The 18976-nt window shown below is 38.1% G+C and overlaps 1 long non-coding RNA gene across 1 annotated transcript; it reads left to right on the forward strand.

Annotated features, from left to right (window-relative positions):
* The first annotated feature begins 12181 nt into the window (after positions 1 to 12181).
* On the forward strand, positions 12182 to 12823 carry LOC149491095 (uncharacterized). Its single transcript, XR_016317110.1, has 2 exons — positions 12182 to 12258; positions 12385 to 12823. It is a non-coding gene; the product is annotated as an uncharacterized LOC149491095 (long non-coding RNA).
* The last annotated feature ends 6153 nt before the right edge of the window (positions 12824 to 18976 follow it).

The raw sequence follows: 18976 nt of genomic DNA on the forward strand, positions 1-18976 counted from the left end.
GGACACACCGTGCGCCATCTATTGAGATGATTAACAACCATCTCAACCAATATGAAACACTTTTCAGTGAATACAATATTGTAACGATGGAGCACGACCTTTTTTGTTGAAATTGATATTTATAAATATAAATTTATAAATATTTATTTATTTATAATTGATATTTATAAATATTTATTTATAAAGCATTTGAATGCCATAAAACCAAAAATATCAAGTCCATATATTTATAGAGTCATAGAATTATTTTTTTTTTTTTTTTTTTTTTTTTTAAAAGGCACCCGCCATCACAGGGTGTTCGCGCCACCTCTGGAATATTGTCCAGAGACGTTATTTTCATTTTTTTATTTATTTACAATCACAATTTATATCCACATAATAAATTAAAAATAGAATTATTACAAAATAAAAATATTACAAATACAAAATTAAATATTAAAATACTGGTAAATAAAATAAATAAAATAAATTCTACAACAATTGAAACTATCCCTAATATCACAGAATCACATCACACCCCATTATTTCGCTTATTGACTACTTCTACAATATATTTACAATATTTAAAGAAAGTATCCCTAAACTTATCCCCCAGGGCGGAAGGTAGATTCTCACCCGTCATCGCCATGCCTAATTTTTGTTCAATAGCATATCTATTGCTTGCAAAAATAGGGCACTCGAGTAACAGGTGAGGAACCGTCTCCTCTACTCCGGGCTGACATAGACACGACGGATTCTCCTTCAGCTTGAATCTGTTCAAGTAGAAGGCGAATCCGCCGTGACCAGTCAGTACTTGTGTGATGTGGTGTGTGATGTCTATTTTTCCGACTACTTTGTATGCAGCAGCAGCGCTTGGGAAAAAGAGCTTCGTGACTCCGGCCGTTCCTCCTACTTCGTATCTCCTATCCCATTCGCCAATCGTATCCTGTCTCAAGATACGTTTGACGAATGAAACAGGACACAGATCGTAATCCGGTTTCCTCCTCAACCCCAGAGCGGCCCCCTTGGCTAACTCGTCTGCCCGTTCGTTCCCCTTCAGCCCTGCGTGCGCCTTGATCCAAAACAGGGAGACCTCCCGCCTCTGCGATGCAGCTTTTCGGAGGGCCGCCCGTGTTTGCACAGCCAGGGGATGAGGGGAACTCAGGGTGACCGCCTGGAGCGCCGATCTGGAGTCGCTGAGGACACCGACCTTTGCCGCTCCACTCTTGCAGGCTATATCTACTGCTCTTTTGAGCGCAAGGAGCTCAGCCTGATAGACGGTACAATACGGCGACAACGCAAGCTTGATGGCCTTTGTCTCGATCGCACCTTCCCATACAGAAAGGGCGGCTCCGACTCGACCCTCAATCTTGCTGCCGTCCGTATAGATCCTATGGACGTGGCTGTCAACCACGTCGGCATAGGTGCCCTCATCTACCAAGACGAACCCCAGCTCTACCTGCTCTGCCGGATGTGGGTCCTCAATCGCGGGTGCCATTCGTTCCACCTCCCTGTCCCTCATCACCGCCGGGTGCGACACGCCCCTCTTGATCTCATAAAGCCTCGAAGCTTCGAGTATTCTGAGATCAAGAGGGAGTATCCCAGCCAACAGCAACGCAGAGTTCAGAGAGACAGTCCGATATGCTTTGCAGATCTTCTGGGCAAAACCTCGTTGAACGGTGTTGAGCCTCTTTCGGACCCCCATCCTTTCCGCTGTGGGCGCCCACGCTGCTGATGCATACAAGATAGTCGGTTCTATAACGGCGATATATATGGTCTTAACTACTTGGGGGTTAAGCCCCCAACTTACTCTGGCTGCTCTCGCTAACAGCTTGTAGCGGGCGATTGCCTTCTTACAAACGCTCCCGACATGGTCGTTGAATGTCAAGCCGCCATCAATAATTAGGCCCAGTATCTTAATATTATCGTAATATTGGATGTCCACACTCCCCATTGTAAGTCGTGGCTTGTCATATTTTAGTTTTCGTGTCGAGAGCAGGGCACATGTCTTGTGTGGCGCGAATTTCAGCTTGTTTCTGACACCCCATTCGTCAATTTTTGCTAATATGCGGTTTGCCTTGACCTCTACTTCTAAACCCGTATCTCCATCGAACACTAACACTATGTCGTCGGCAAACGCCTGACAGAACACTTCCATCTCCTCTAACATCCACAGCAGGGGATCCAGCAAGAGGTCCCACAGGAGTGGTCCACCTATGGACCCCTGTACGCACCCCTTGTTGGTCTCCCTACTTACTTCCACACCTGCATACCTTACGTTCACTCCCCTTTCACTCAGGTAGCTGCTAATCACCCGCCTCATGTTCACCGGACACCCAACTTCGGCCAACCGCACCTTTATGGCTGGCCACCAGGCGCTGTCGAAAGCTCCCTCTATGTCCAGCGAAACCACAACAGAAACCTTCTTCTCCTCCCTCTTATCTCTGATATGGTTCACTAGTCTATAGAGGGCGTCTTCGGTGCTCCTCTGTGGCATGAAACCATACTGGTGGGGGCTTATTTTGGGCAGCAAGTAGAACCTGAGTCGGGCGACCAACATCTTTTCGAAGATTTTGCCGAGAACAGGTAAGAGACCAATCGGTCGATAGGCTTTCGGTACCCGGTATGATTCCCTGCCCGGCTTTCTCAGGACCACCACAGTCGCCCACTTCCACTGTTTGGGGAAGTAGGCGACAGTGAGGCACCTGTTCAACAGCGCAAGGAACCACTCCGGGTTACAATCTACAGCGTGCTTGCAGATGTCGGCCGTGAGGCCATCCGCCCCGGGGGCCTTCTTGGGATTGAAGGACCTAACGGCTCCCTTCAACTCCTCCATGATGAAAGGAGGATCGTCCGGACCCATCGGCGGTTCGGTGTCCAAGGACTCCGCCCGCCGGCGCGTCAGACGATGTTCCTCACTTTCACCACTCTCCAAGTCCACGGGGTAGAAAGTCTCCGCCAACAGTTCTGCAGAGCTTCGGGCGTCGAGGGTTTCACCGCCCCTCGTAAGAGACAGATCTTCCTCTCTCCTAGTGGCTCTGTTCAGCACTCTGTAGATGCCCTCCCAGACCCCCTCTCTATCCTGTTTCCGGCAAAACTCCTTCCAGCTCTCGCATTGCGCATCTTTCACAGCCTTTTCATACTTCTCCTTTTGTTCAAGATACAATCCAACAACGCGGTTTCTGCGAACAAGTGCTGCGTTTCGGATCCTGCGTCTCCTCGTGGCAACTTCCTTTTTCATCTGCGCGAGCTCATCATTCCACCACGACAAATTGAATTTTTGTGTGTGTTTTTTGGTCGGCATAGTGTTTCTGCATGTCTGTGTGATTGCTTGTGTGTAACTGTCTATTGCCTCGTCTATTTGTTGTGTGCTGTGTATTGTGTCTATGTCGTGTGTAGTCAATTGTCTGTCCGACATCAGCTGAGTCAGTTTCTCATGAAACTGAGTCCAGTTTGCCTTGCGTGTGTTAAATATGCGTGTAGTTCGTACTATGTTCGTGCCTGTGGATTTCTGTTGTCTGATGCCGAATGATATGCCGTTGTGGTCCGAGCTCGTGAGACCCTCCTCTACTCTCCAGTTGCCCACTCGGTTCAGCAGATCGTCGGAGCACGCTGTCACATCCACGTAGCTGGAGAATCTTTTCCCCCCTCTCACGGTGTCGAATGTTGGGATGTCCCCGGTGTTGAGTATGTGCATACCCATTGCTTCCAGTACAGCAGACATATCCCTACCTCGCTGGTCTTCCTTGTCGCCACCCCACCACGGGCTCTTTGCGTTCGCGTCGCCTCCCAGGACCATCTTATTGGAACCCAACTCTCTTCCTATCCGCATAAGATGGTCCAGGTAGGGCCCTATTGGCTTGTCAGGTTCGAAGTAGAAGGACACTACAATCATCTCCCAGGCTTTGGTTCTGAGGGTGGCCACAACAATATTGTTGTTGCTAAGGCGTGCATGTAGTTCGACGTCCAGTGAGTCATCGAGTACCACTACAGACGCCTTAACTACTCCACCTCCTTCCCCATCGCACTGAAAGATCCTCACTCCATTGTATGTCCCCATACTCCGAGCCCCACCTACGTAGGGCTCTTGTAGTAACGCTGCGCAAGCCTTACGCTTGGTGGCCTCGAGCAATAGCTCTTTAGTGGCGATTTGACTCCGCTGGAGGTTGGCCTGTAATATTTGGTACTGGAAGTACTCACCTTGAACAACCTTAGCAATACGCTACCGCTGACCTGGCCAGAGCATCCCACCTCTTTCGTTCAAAACATTCACGATCAAAGGCGCTGTGCTCAGCGCTACTTTTCTTGGCTTTAGTGCAGTTAATGCACTGTGGCGCTTCTCCCCGCAGCCACTTATCGCATTCAGTCCTCATATGAGGACCGGCGCAGTGGCTGCATCGTTCCTTTTCTTCCCTACACATCCTCTTGGTATGCCCATACCCAAGGCAGCGGGAGCACTGCACCAGTGGACTTTGGTCCATTACTCTCACTCTGCCCAACCCTATGTGGGCGTATCCTTCATTCATCCATCTCCTCCATACCTGTGGGTTCGCTCTTATCACCACGTGGTTTTGGAGGGGGTTCCTAGCTTTCATCACATACGCTACTTCAACTTTTCGCTCTTCCCCCCTCAAGCCCTCAAGTATGCCTGCGTTTTGGTTCTTTAGCGCAGTGATGAAGTCACCAGTGTCACATTTCATCACATCCCTGAAGACCAGAAGGGGGCTCTTGTTTTTCACTTCTTCCACAACTAGTCCCTCATTCTTTCCCAATCTCTCTTTCACCTTATCTCTTTCTTCTTCGCTCACACAGCCGACGACTACTTTTCTATTCTTCACCTTTCTTACTCTTTCCACTTTTACCCATCCATCTTTTGCATCCACAGTCTTTCTAATCTTCTCTAATACATCTTCTCCCGTTTCCTGTTCGTCCTTGGAGGACACCATAACAGAATGCAAAGCCCTTGTTTCGGGGAATCTCTCAGCGACTCCTCTCGAAGCAACGGCTGCGTAACTTGTCGTTTTGGCGACAGTCATGTTGCCCTCCAACAACGAGCTTAGCCTTTCCATTCTCACCTCACTCTCTTTCATACTTCCACTCATCTCTTCTATCCTTTTTGTCATTTCTTTCATACTCTCTTTCATGCTTTCATGCAATTTGTTATTTTCTTTCATGTGTCTCATCAGTGCTTGGTCAGTAATCGTCGGAGCGTCGGACGGATAGGGGGGGTGTAAAGGGTCCCTCCCTTGCCCTCCGCCGCTCCCAGCCCTGGCACTGGTGAGCTCTATATCTAATTCTTTAATTAACTGGTAGAGTCTGTCTAGCGCTGCGATGACTCCCTCTTTTCTTTCCGCTTTGAGATTTCGGGAGTCCCTTATATGACTTTTCGCTTTTAATAGACAGGCTTTACCCTCTATCAAATAAATGGATGCCGTTGGAGGTGGGCTTCCCTCCTTGTCTTCGGCTTGTTTCTTACTTACGACTACTTTCTTTTTAAGAACTGGAGGCTCCCGGATGGGGGGCGAAACAGTAGTGTTCAGAGCCTCCAGTTTGTCAATACTTTTCCGCACTACGGATGCCTCAGCTTTTGTTGGAGCCCTGCTCACGTCAATTGTCAAGGTGTCACTCGTACGTTTTTGGGGTGTGTGGAACATCGTTAATAATTGTTTGTCAAGGCAACCTAATCTAGACAGTTGTTCCAATAGGGACACAACTGAATAAAATAATAATTAAATAATTATTTGTCAAAAACAACCTAATCTAAACAGTTGCTCCAATAGGGAGACAGCTGTATAAAATAATATTAGTGTTAAAAAAAAAAAAATAATAATAATAATTATCTGTCAACAGTATAAAAAAAAATGATAATAATAATAATAAATAAATAAAAAACCTAATCTAAACAGTTGCTCCAATAGGGAGACAGCTGTATATAATAATAATATAAGAATTACTTGTCAAAACAACCTACTCTAGACAGTTGCTCCAATAGTGAGACAGCTGTATAAAATAATTATATAATAATTACTTGTCCAAACAACCTAATCTAGACAGTTGCTCCAATAGGGAGACAGCTGTATAAAATAATATTAGTGTTAAAAAAAAATAATAATTATTTGTCAACAGTGTAATTACTAACCTAGCCTAACCTAACAGTTGCCCCAATAGGGGAAACCCTGTCCTTACTTATTAAAAGATATTGTGTAATACAATGTATATATATAGTCAGTGTACGCTAGACAAAAAATAAAATATTACAATATATACACATATATAGATAACACAATATGTAAATAAAATAATATAAATAGTCTGTGTGGTGATAAATAACGGATGTTCCTATGCTCCCAGAATAAGGCGATAAAACTATTAATAAAAACTAATTGCCCTAGTAACTGCACAAATAATAAATATTGTCATTTAACAGTGGCTCCGATTGGGGCTACTGGTCTTGCAATATCCCTGGCGCGGTGTTGCGGCAGCGTCTACTTCTCGTCCGATCCAACGGGCGGAATGTCAGGACTGATTTGCGTAAAAATCAGTTTACACGCGAAGAACTTCTCGACTTGTAAAGTTTCACGCCACTTTATTCACAGTTATCACTGATTTAAAGGTTATATTTGCGTACATGAACTTTTGAATAATAATTAAGTACGCGACCGCTTGCGAGCACTGCGTGAACGGAACTCTTCATAGAATTATTTATATAGTACTGGAAATTTCAATAAAATAAATTGTTTTCAATTAGGCGATTGCAAATATTATGTAAGTTGTAAAAATGAATACTATTTTTTTTTAATCTAGTAAATCTCTGGCAATTAAATTAGCTTTTCAATCCTACTAATATTATAAATGCGAAAGTTTGTATGGATGTATGGATGTATGGATGTTTGTTACTCTTTCACGTAAAAACTGACCGACTGAACCGATTACAATGAAATTTAGCACACATATAGAGTAACTTGGAATAACACATAGGATAGGTTTTATCCCGGAAATCCCACGGGAACGGGAACTATGCGAGTTTTTCTTTGAAAACGCGGGCGAAGCCGCGGGCGGAAATCTAGTAGAATATAATAATGATAGTCTATGTTGCTTGGAAATTCCTTACGGAAACCAATGTAAGCCGAAGTAAGACGATTCTAAATTCAGGGAAACGCCTTAGCCATGTCTCTGAGCAAATTCGCAGCGCATGCATGTCTGTGTTTAAATTTTAAACATACTTGCGGGTTACTATAATTTAAAATTATTCTATAGACACAATTATTAGTAAGTATGTATTTAATAAATAAAACTCAGTTATAAAATGAGTTGATTGTGTACCTATTTAAGAGACGATAAAATTGATTCTTAAAACTCTTCTTTAATTTCGTATAGGATGAAATTATGCATTTAAGACAATTTATACTGTGCATAAAAAGTAACTCAATAGATTAGTATCTATTGATTCCATAAAACCAATATAGTGGTGCTACAACTGTCAGTCAAAAGCTCTTAACCAAATTAAACAATAATATATAAAAATTGGTTGTCTGTAAAGTCGGTTTACTGACGATAGTTGAACGTGACAACGTCCGATTGCGCTTCTTTGTCGCTCGTTCCGCGCTCTCGCTTGCACTTCAAGCCTTACATGGAACGCCTCAGAGCGAGGTAACGCCGCATGAGTCATGTTTTTTCGTGCGTGCAGCCGGCGCTATCGAATTATAAGACGTTGTCACGTCAATGATCGCATATACAAATAAAGCCATAGATATATTTTCCCCAGCACTAAATTCAGGTTAGGCATATAAACATGAAACTTTGAGTGTTATTTCATACATGATATTATTATACGTGATAACGCCTCTAGGAAAGGACACGTGTATCAAAGACTAAATCTTTACAATGTGTGATATTGTTTTCCGCTAGGGCTGCCAGTGAAATAAATGGTGCGGAAAATTCTAGATGAAATTTATATTTCATTTCCAACGTTGTGTCGTAAATATGAACGGATAATGGGTATTTAGCTGTGCTATGTGTAGCAATTAAATGTACCTTATTGGAGAAACATAATAAATTGTAGTTATTTTTTTTACCTCAGCCGATATATCAGTTTTAATATTTGAACAGAAGCAAGCAACAGTTATATTTTGCAGTATTTGCACTTAATTTATAAAATATTTTGGCCATCAAAATGCAGCACCACACCACATTACATTGTAGTATTCAAAAGTAATAACTCTTAAGTTATATTGAAGTTCTTATTCTTCTTCTCGTTTTATTGTAGTTATAATAGTTTGTTAAAATATTGAATTTTATAATAGTTCCTTTTTTAATTTAAAAGATGTTGCACCCTGGTCTGACCTCGAGATTTATGCTAATACTAAAATACACGTGCGGCAACCCTAGGGCCCATTTGAAGCCTGAATAGGGTTAAATTACATTCCACTCAGGCCCAGTATTGCCGATACACTAACCCACGTTACGTCATACAACGTCAGTATAGAAGATTACAAATGAATTGGTTTGTGTCTCAATTCTAAGTTTAATACAGTTTAATTCGTTCTAATACTATTTTGGAATGTTCTCTATTTTGGGTCCAATCTTTCGAAGTTTTGGCAACAGACCGGATTAAACGCCTATTAGAAAACTGTCAATTTTCGCATGTTTATATTTAAGTCTTTACAGAATTATGAAGTCTTGTAGTATGATAAACCCGTATGTATGTAGATATTATCTAAGTAACCGTATTCTACGTATGAAATACATAAATTAGTAAATGTCTGTCCGTGACTCTACCCCGTAACATTCATTACCAATGACTAGGCTTAAAACTGCCAAAAAGCTTTGGAATAGTATTATTATTTAGAATCTTACAATTACACCAACATACAACGCTACAGTATTCGAGTCTCATATTATGATACATGACTTGTACAAAACCGCAGTACACCAACAGTGTTCACAAACAATGACTAACGGCACGTGTGTAAATTTAACCAATAACATGCATTACATTATTTAGTTAAAGTTCGCAATAACTAGTTTAAACTTCCTTACACTAATTCATCACTTAGATGTACGTTGAAACTTGTAACTACGGAATGGGTGGGTTGAAATCTGTTTATAATGAAAGCGAGGACAATTCGAGCTTTAAAATGTCTAATTTGTACAACTGCATGCATTAGGTTAAAACTTTTCGTACTTTTAAATGCTATTTTACAGGTGCTTATAGTGTAGAAAAATAAATAGAACTAGGTTATTGTGTATCAAGATAATTGTGATGATGTTTCGTTTGTATGTATAGGTACCTACATTTTAAATCCTCAAGTTAAATATAATAATCTTAATCGCTTTAAAAACCCATATTTCTTACCCCGCGCTTCATTTCGTATTTATCCAATGGACCGAGAATTTCACGTTAAATGATTATACGTACAATGCCATACAATAATTTATAGCTCTTCTTCGTCCACTATTTTTATAACAAAAATCTTATTCCAGAGATTCTCGTAAAACAAAATTAACTGCCTTCAAATGGCCATCCCGTAAAATAATATTTACCGTTTTATGGCTCCCAAATTCCATTCATGCCGATAACATACCGAGGGTATAAAAACATTTCGTCTCAAGGAAATTTCGGCAAGAGAAATTAAATTTGGCAAACGTAATTCACAAACGTACTGTGTACCTTTATTTGGCATCACGTTAGAAAAAGATTTTCTCCTTAGATTTCTTACTTTTAACTTGGAACGTGGTTAATATGTCACGGCTAAAGGTAGGTGAGAACATAAACTTAAGATTAGCCGGCTAAACTTAGGTTTATTTTCGACGAGGTGTTAATGTTAGTTTGTTCTATCTTTAGCCGGCTAAACTTAAGTGTAACCGCAGGCCCGTGGCTAAAAATGTCGGGGTGGGTAGATTTGGTTAGCGCCGGGCCGGTGGAGGGCTTGAGGGGCCCGCACAGTGCCAGAAAACACTCGCCCTGTTCCTTACATGTATTATAGTAACCAAATCTACCCACCCCGACTCAGGGCAGAAAGCTGGTGGCTAGGTTAGGTTAGGTTAGAACTCTTAAGACCCGCACGAGCCGAGCGAGCGCAGCGAGCGTGCTGCGGCAGCAGCCGGCGAAGTGCCAGAAAACACTCGCCCTGTTCCTTGCATGTATTATAGTAACCAAATCTACCCACCCCGACATTTTTAGCCACGGGCCTGCGGTTACACTTAAGTTTAGCCGGCTAAAGATAGAACAAACTAACATTAACACCTCGTCGAAAATAAACCTAAGTTTAGCCGGCTAATCTTAAGTTTATGTTCTCACCTACCTTTAGCCGTAACAAATACATACTTTATCTCCGGTAGCGGCTTTTTTTGTTAAGAACTACAGGTTCGATTTGAAAAATTTTTTCCTTGTTGGATAGCCCATTTATCGAGGAAGCCTATATATCATCACGCTAAGACCAACAGAAGCGGAGCCACGCGGGTGAAACCGCGGAGCGCAGCTAGTCAAAAATAAACTTACTGAATACGAACAAAATCGTACAACCTCAAACAAAAAAGAAAGAAAGAAAGAAAAAAAAGAAAGCTTATACAGAAAAGGCAAAATAAGTTCACGATATAGGTATTACCGCAAGGCGATGCATTTTCGTGAGCAAGGTCGTTCAATATAAGGATATTGAATATTAAAATAAAATAAATAAAATAAAAATAAAAATAGCCTTTATTACTGATAACATCATTACATTACATTATACATAGTTAATACATTACATTATACATACTCTCTTGTAATAAATAATTTTCAATATATTACAATGCCTTTCATATTTATTTTATTGATGATATTAGGAAGGTAGCTGGAACTACATGGCAAAGAGTAGCCACAAATAGAGATAGATGGAAAAGCCTAGGGGAGGCCTATGCCAAAAGGCAAACTGATAATAAAGTTACCGATGTCGAAAATTAAAATGAATCAAATTATATTTGTATTATTTAATTAAATATTATTATTAATGATTAAAAGTGCATGTAATCTTACCATAATTGAAATAAAAATGAAATTACTAAATGTGCATGAAACCGATTGTATTAAAATAAATATTGAATATTACAAGGCATCAAAAATAAATTGCGTGCCCTTTCAAGGCTGTGTCTGCAGTGGGGTTACCACGATGTCTTATAGCAGTATTATTTCCAGTGTGGGAAAGTGATGACGCTATAGGACGTATATAGCGTTGTCACTTTTCGACTGCTTTAAGACGTCATGGTACGAGGGCAGAGCTAGTAGACGTGTTGAGTGTTAGGCGCGGGACATATACAAGCGGCGCGGCGCGCCGCGGGCGCGCTGGGAGCGCGCCGCGGGCGCGCCGCGGGCGCGCTGCCGGCGTGCATCGGGTGCGCTATTGGCATTTTGTATGAAATAATTTTGGAAAGGCGCAACCTTGGCGCAACCTTGGCACAACCGTGGCGTGCCGTCTCGACGCCTGTCCAAAATTCTTTCATACAAAATGTATAAGAAGGACGTGGTGGATTTCGACATAAATATTAATTTAGAACTCGAATCTATACTTAATATTATAAAGCTGAAGATTTTGTTTGTTTGTTTGCACGCGCTAATCTCAGAAACTACTGGTCCGATTTGAAAAATTATTTCGGTGTTAGATAGCCATAACAGGAGCGAAACCACGTGAGTGAAACCGCGAAGCGCAGCTAGCTGTAGATAAAGAAGTAGTCAAACAATCTAAGACTACCCATGCAATTCTATTGAGTAGAATCTATATTTTATATTTTCATCTGTATTCTCGTGTCACACGAAGTTGCTGGGGAGAATGACAACTAACAAGTTTTTATGAAGTTTTCTGTGTACATTCGATTAGTCTTAGAATAGGTCGTAAACTGTTTTATGCCCTTAAGTGATAAGGGTAAGGCAAACAATGTTTGCCGGGTCAGCTAGTATTATCATAAAGTAATGTAATGTTTATGTGTATTTTGAAGTTTTATTAATGATTGGCCTTCACATCAATGAAGACGAATCATTTATTTCTGATTATTTAACCTTGATAAGGTTTTAACCCGCGAGCACTCGCGCTATGAGCATTTTGCTCACAGTAAATTTAAAACACCCGCCATTTTGTCAAAATTATTCGTACGTACATCGTTCATTTGGTAGCTGAGTTTTGTTCCGTCCCCCACCCCTGTATGCAGTTCACTACTCGAAAGTGTTCGCCAGTCACTTGGACGAGGTGGTTTGTTGCGCCGTGTACCATCAGGCGGCGTTTTGCTCATCGCGCGGGTATCGACGCAAGTACTTTTTTTTACTCATGACTTTATTTTTTTTCATCTTAGCGACTGTTTTACTGCTACTTTTATGTAATATTATGATTTTACATTACTGAAATAGTAATCTATTATGAATTTCTATTATAGATGGATCGTGATCGAAGGGATGAACAAATTTTATTTTATTTTAGACCAAAACCTAGTAGTATCTTTGGTTTTCATAAGAGCAAGGTTCTGGTGCCTTACGTACCAAACAAAAAGAATAAAAAAATGTTCTTATGATAAGTACACTTCATAACGACGACCGAATCGATCCAACAACTGGAACTACCGCGAAACCAGAAATGATCACCTTTTATAATAAAACGAAAGGAGGTGTTGATGTTGTGGATCGACTAAAAGAAGAGTATTCTGTGGCAAGAGTGGCATGTAGATGGCCGCTGAGATTATTTTTCACGATCCTAAACATAGCCGGAATCAACAGTCAAATCATTTACAAAGAAAATACGGGTATAATCATCACGCGCAGAGACTACTTGAAACAACTAGCTTTTCAACTAACACAGCCACATATCCAAAGAAGAAGCACCTTCCAAAATATTTCATATCCTCTTCAGCAAGTGTTGAAACGTTTTTTTACCAGAATCTGAGTTACCAGAAGAAGAAAAACCAACTGGTATCGGCGCGGTTTGCCCAAGACGCAAAAATCGCAAGACCAAAAAGAGCTGCATTTACTGCCATAAATTTTTATGTACCGAGCATAGTCGTACAGTATGTGATATGTGTAAAGCTCGCGTATACGACGAAGATTAGTTATTGATATTTAGTAAAGTTTTTTTTTGAAAATTTTTTTTTGTCTTATTTTTTCCGTAAGACTGCCTTACAAGACTGGCAATTTAGTTTCTATGATTGTTAATTAAAATAAAAAAGATTAATATTGTTAACTCTTTGAATATATATTTTGTAGAATAAATAATGTGTATTTTATTGAATAAAATATTTTTTTATTCATATTTTTTGGTAAAACATGCATTTATTGACATTCATAAACGTGAGCAAAAAGCTCTACACGCGAGTGCGTAATGTAATTTCTTGAGGCGCGAGTGCTGGCGGGTTAATGTGTTAAATTGATTTTGCTTTATTAAATACATTAGTGGTTGTGCACCGACTCTTCGGAAAGTCTGTTCTGTTTATTAAGAGAAAAACTGACAAGATATTTTTCATAATTTTAGTAATTAGTAAATTAAAAGATACACACAAGATACATCAAAATGTGTTTTAAACTAGTTCCATTTCAATGCTCTCTGCTTAAAAGCACTTCAAAATAATGGCTATCGGACAGACAACTCTAATTCCTTACAACAAAAAAATATTTATTTTATAGGCCAGCTTTTTTAGGAAGTTTAAAATATTCGCAACGTCTCAGCCTAATAACGGCAAGTGGAAGGTCAAGGTCGACAGCTATCACAATGGTTAAAGCGATCAGACATGAGCCAAAAATAAATTTGCGATTACAATTTTAAACATCAAGAATTACTTATAATCATGATCAGCTCATATATTGTGATCCCTCTCTGGGACGCGGGCCTTCTATGTTGGTTCAGGCCATAATCCACCCCGATGGCTAAGTGCGGGTTTGCTGAATATGTCATTATATGATATTTTCCTTCTCTGCACCGCTAAAAGTAGTGGTGATGTTATCAACATGCTTATTTCTATGAAATTATGTTTTGATAGAAAAAAACCCCGACTACTAATTTATGTAACCAACGTTCTGCTGATTGCAACGAAACCTCATAAATCAAAATCCGTCAAGCGGTATGGGCTGTTAGACATGCCAAAGAAATATACACACGTACACTCGAAAAACATAACCCTCTTTACGCAGTGAGTAAAAACCTGTGAGTATTCGTATTTGTGCTAACATTTTGGCTTTCGAAATGCTTATATTATTAGCTGTGACATATAGCGCCAATAAACTCCTGTAATTTAATATTTCACGGATTCCAACCAAAATCTCTGTAATGAAGCTTTCAATAATTGGGAACGAATGTATTATTCGCAATTATAAATTAGACTCGACACTTGTGGTTGAGGTTTAGCCGTATTATCATAATCGGATATTATGTCACGATATATTCTATAATAGTAAGAGCCGATTTTTCAATACTTGGATAAAATTTATTCGTCGAATAATGTATAAAACTGCCATTTTAAAAACGTATTCTAATTGCCCGTATTTGACAGTTTACGTGACATTTTAATATTATCGTGTAATACTTTATTGGACGGATAAGTTTTATCCAAGCATTGAAAAATCGGCCCTCTATATAATATTTTATCAAAAGAATATAAACAAATGACACCTAAATACAATACTTGGATACTAGACATTTTTACATTAAAAATATACATTTATTTGTACGTATAACATATCACACAGACCTATTATAAAAATAAAATAATTAAAAATAATTTTACGGTACAAAAAGGACATATCCACTCAGTGATTTGACACTCTAAACATTTAAAAAAACTGTATTCCAATATCATCGCCACTCAACTAAATAGAGTGAAGAGTCTAATGAGGATATTTTATCAGATAGATATAAGCTGACAGTTTTTAACATAATATCACGGGCGTAATATGAAAAGTTTGAAAGCGTTTAACAAAAGCCACGCTCAAACAGACCGCAAAATGAATCCGTAGCGAGTGAACTCAACGTTAGAGTTGCGCATAACATGCTTATAACAAAGACTGCGTTCAACATACGAACTGTTAGCTACCATTTGAAGAACAAAAGACTTACATAGAAAAGGATATAAGTCAATATTCAGTAACAATTTTATGGTGCAGTTTAATTCTAATTTATCGAGGCTTTTATTTTTAATGGCATTAATTGATGTTATTAAAATATTCTATTATATTTATATATTATTATATTTAAGATTTCAATTATGTAAATAACCTGATCTTAGATATTGAAGGAAGACTTTTGCAGTATAATACCAAATTCAAGCCACAGCTAGGTTAAAATTATACTTGTTTGTAGTTTAGGTTATTTTATTTCGCTAAAACTTAATAAAAGTGGAACAAGTGAATTGTGTGCTTCCTTAAAAAATCTAAACTAACTATCAAGAGGTATCAAAGTATAAATTGTAAAACGAATACCACCAAACTATTAAATCCACTTCGTCCGTTTAATATAATTTTCACGAGCTCGTAAAGCATTTTCCACATACATCAGATTATAACAAGCGTCACTCCAGGCGTTGTCTGCATGAGATGGTTTGACAGCATTGCACTTCAATTTACCCGTAAATTGTAGGATTTAGCCTTCCTGTATAATATCTTTAGTCTGCAGGTAACAAGGTAAAATCTTTATTTAGAATTTGTAGTGTAAAGGAAATTTTAAGCTATTTGGCAATTTTATTGGAGACTAGATTTCCGCCCGCGGCTTCGCCCGCGTTTGCAAAGGAAAACCCGCATAGTTCCTGTTCCCGTGGGATTTCCGGGATAAAAACTATCCTATGTGTTAATCCAAGTTACCCTCTATATGTGTGCTAAATTTCATTGTAATCGGTTCAGTAGTTTTTACGTGAAAGAGTAACAAACATCCATACATCCATACATCCATACATCCATACATCCATACATCCTTACAAACTTTCGCCTTTATAATATATATTAGAATATTAGAATATTAGAATATTAGAATATTAGATATTAGAATAGCGACGATATTAAAATTTTACTGCTATGTGTAAATTAAGAATAATCGATATAAATGGAAATATAATTATACTAGCTTTCCGCCCGCGGCTTCGCCCGCTTTGTCTAAAACATAATAAATTATATACTAAAACCTTCCTCTTGAATCACTCTATCTATTAAAAAAAAACCGCATCAAAATCCATTGCGTAGTTTTAAAGATTTAAGCATACATAGGGACATAGGGACAGAGAAAGTGACTTTGTTTAATACTATGTAGTGATTCTGTACCAATAAAATATATTAAGGCAAAGCGTATTAAACATGATCTGATTAAAATCAATTCGTAAAAAATGTACAATTGCAAAATAGTGATAAATGATAAATAAAAAACTGAAAAATACAGTTATCGTTGCTGATGTAGAGTATTTTACGAAAATGAATAATAATTTATATGTAATTGGATTAAATTTAATGATGTTACATATGTATGAGAATGCATTAATAATTTTAATAAGTATAAATGAGTTGTTACTGTTTACCTAGTTTACGAACATGCAATATTATTATTACGTATTTATAAATATAATTAAAACAGTGAAAATACGGAAAATTGTATATATTTTCAATACGCTTTTCATTTTTATTATTATTCGTGTAAACATTGTGTGAGGATGTCACAACGACAGGATAAGTATTTAATAACAATATTGTTGAAATTTTTCGAAACTGTGTGTATTCTCTGAATAAAATTTCATCATATTCTTTATTGGAAATTCGGGTTTTATAACTATGAACTTATTAATAAGCATTATTCAGAAAACATTGTTTAATTAAAGTAATATTCTGTTTACGAGTAAATTTTTTTGATATTTAAACTTATTCGTCGTCGTCGTCGTCGTAATCTTATTTATTTAGTTTAATAGAAATAAAGAGATTGACAATTTCTCACAAATATTAAAACTATGTCAACTTCTTCGGGCATAAATATTAAACTGAAATGAAATGGGTACTTAGGTACTTATAGAACTATAATTTAATGTTCTAGAAATAATACACTTACCTACATAATAACACAAAGGTAAAGATAATATATTTAAGGACATAACTAAGAGGGTTGGTCCTGACCTCTACAGAGCATACATTAAAGACGCGGGTGCTATATAATTAATATTTAAGTTTATAATTAACTAGCCTCCCACCCGCGGCTTAAAGAAAATTCCCTTGGCAATAGCCTATTTCACTGTCTAGTTTTCTTGCTATCTTCAAACACAAAATCATCATGAGATCGCTCCGTTGTGATATGAACGACAAATAATGCTTTTTAACAAGGAATTGAACTACCTTCAAGTTATCAGAACTAAACTAAATTTAAATGGGCCACATAAGAGACACAAGCTATCAAATAAAAAAAAAGTATTGGCAAAATTCGAAAGCTCTGAGATAAAAAACCAAAAAAAGGGCAGTCGACCTAAGAACCTCCTTCCTCCTTTTTTAAAGTCGCTTGAAAAACAAACACGCTTTTCCATTTATAATCCTTATTTATTTATTTATTTATTTATTTAATTTTCATCACAAGTAATTTACAGGTATGTATGTATACCCAAAACATTACAAGGCAGTTACTCAACAAATTACATCACTTTTCATAACTAAGAAATAACAATATCATATTTCTAAATTTATACAAACTTATACAAAATATATCGCTTTCATTGCTGTGAGCTAGCATGTCACTGAGCAGCTTTATTCCTCGTATAAGGGGAGCATTCCCACCACTCTTCGTTCGCCCTCCCGACTGGACGGTGAACAAGTCGCGAAGGCGACGAATAGAATCCTTACTAAGACTGAATGCAAATGTATGTTTGTATATTTATTTGTTTGTCTGTACCCCGCTGAGACATCTGGATCCCATGCGAATTACCTTCAACCAAGTGAAGCCGCAGTTGAAAGCTAGTATGGAATAATTAGTTCACGTATGTACTTATCCGCACAGAGGACAAACGAAACAGTTGAAACTTGTCAAGTGCATAACTGCTGCGAACTAGATTCTTAATGTATGTTCCAGGAATCGGGCATAATTGCTTTACCTAGCTACCAGGTAACAGACATACATAATTGCTTGGCTATTCAAATTTCAGTTATAATTGTGTATAGTTATGTATAATTGTATAGCCTTGGTATATGATGCGTTTTGATCATGAATGGTGAAAGATGTAAAACTATAGTAGCTACTAAAGTGGAGGCGAAAAATAACATTAAGGACTGATTTTTCAATCCTTGGTTAAAACTTATTCGTCGAATAATGTATAAAACAACCATTTTAAAAACGTATTCTAATTGTCCGTATTTGTCAGTTTACGTGACATTTTAATATTATCGTGTAATACTTTATTGGACGGATAAGTTTTAACCAAGCATTGAAAAATCGACCCTTAACAAAACAAATCTGATGTGCTGCCTTAGCCTACTCATTTGCAATAATGTTAGATACTAACTTAATCGTAATAAAAATGGTACCAATTGTAATATTGACTGGGATTTCTAAGTTTTAGTTTTAAATTTTATGCAATTGTAAACAAAAGAAAAAGACAGAATTTAAAATTAGATGTAGACTTAATTAAAGAAACCTATTTTATTTTCTTTTATAGTTTTTGTGTTGGGTAGCTTTTTGCACGCCTCATAAGCGAAGCGTTGAGGTGGGTACTACTGTCACTTCGCGCAAAACATCTGATTTTTCAAACTTAAAATGTCTTTATGTATCATACATTGCACTTGTAAGATAATACATACACACACATATTAAGAAAAAACACCATTTTTAACGTTCATGATATTTTTGATGTCATTTTTGTTATTTAAACTAGTTAAAAAACAGTTTAAAAAAGTTCGGTCTTGGACGTCCGTGTGTCTGTATGTGCGGATCCTTTTTCTTGTTAACACGATAGCGACCGAAATACTTTACTAATCGAGTCTTTTTTTTTCTCTTACGCTTGAGTATGCTCAGGAATAGAACCCTTTCATTTT

This window comes from Colias philodice, chromosome 1, assembly GCF_061535455.1.
Source record: "Colias philodice isolate Cphi_HAF_F1 chromosome 1, ilColPhil1 Martin Lab GWU primary, whole genome shotgun sequence".
NCBI lineage: Eukaryota > Metazoa > Arthropoda > Insecta > Lepidoptera > Pieridae > Colias > Colias philodice.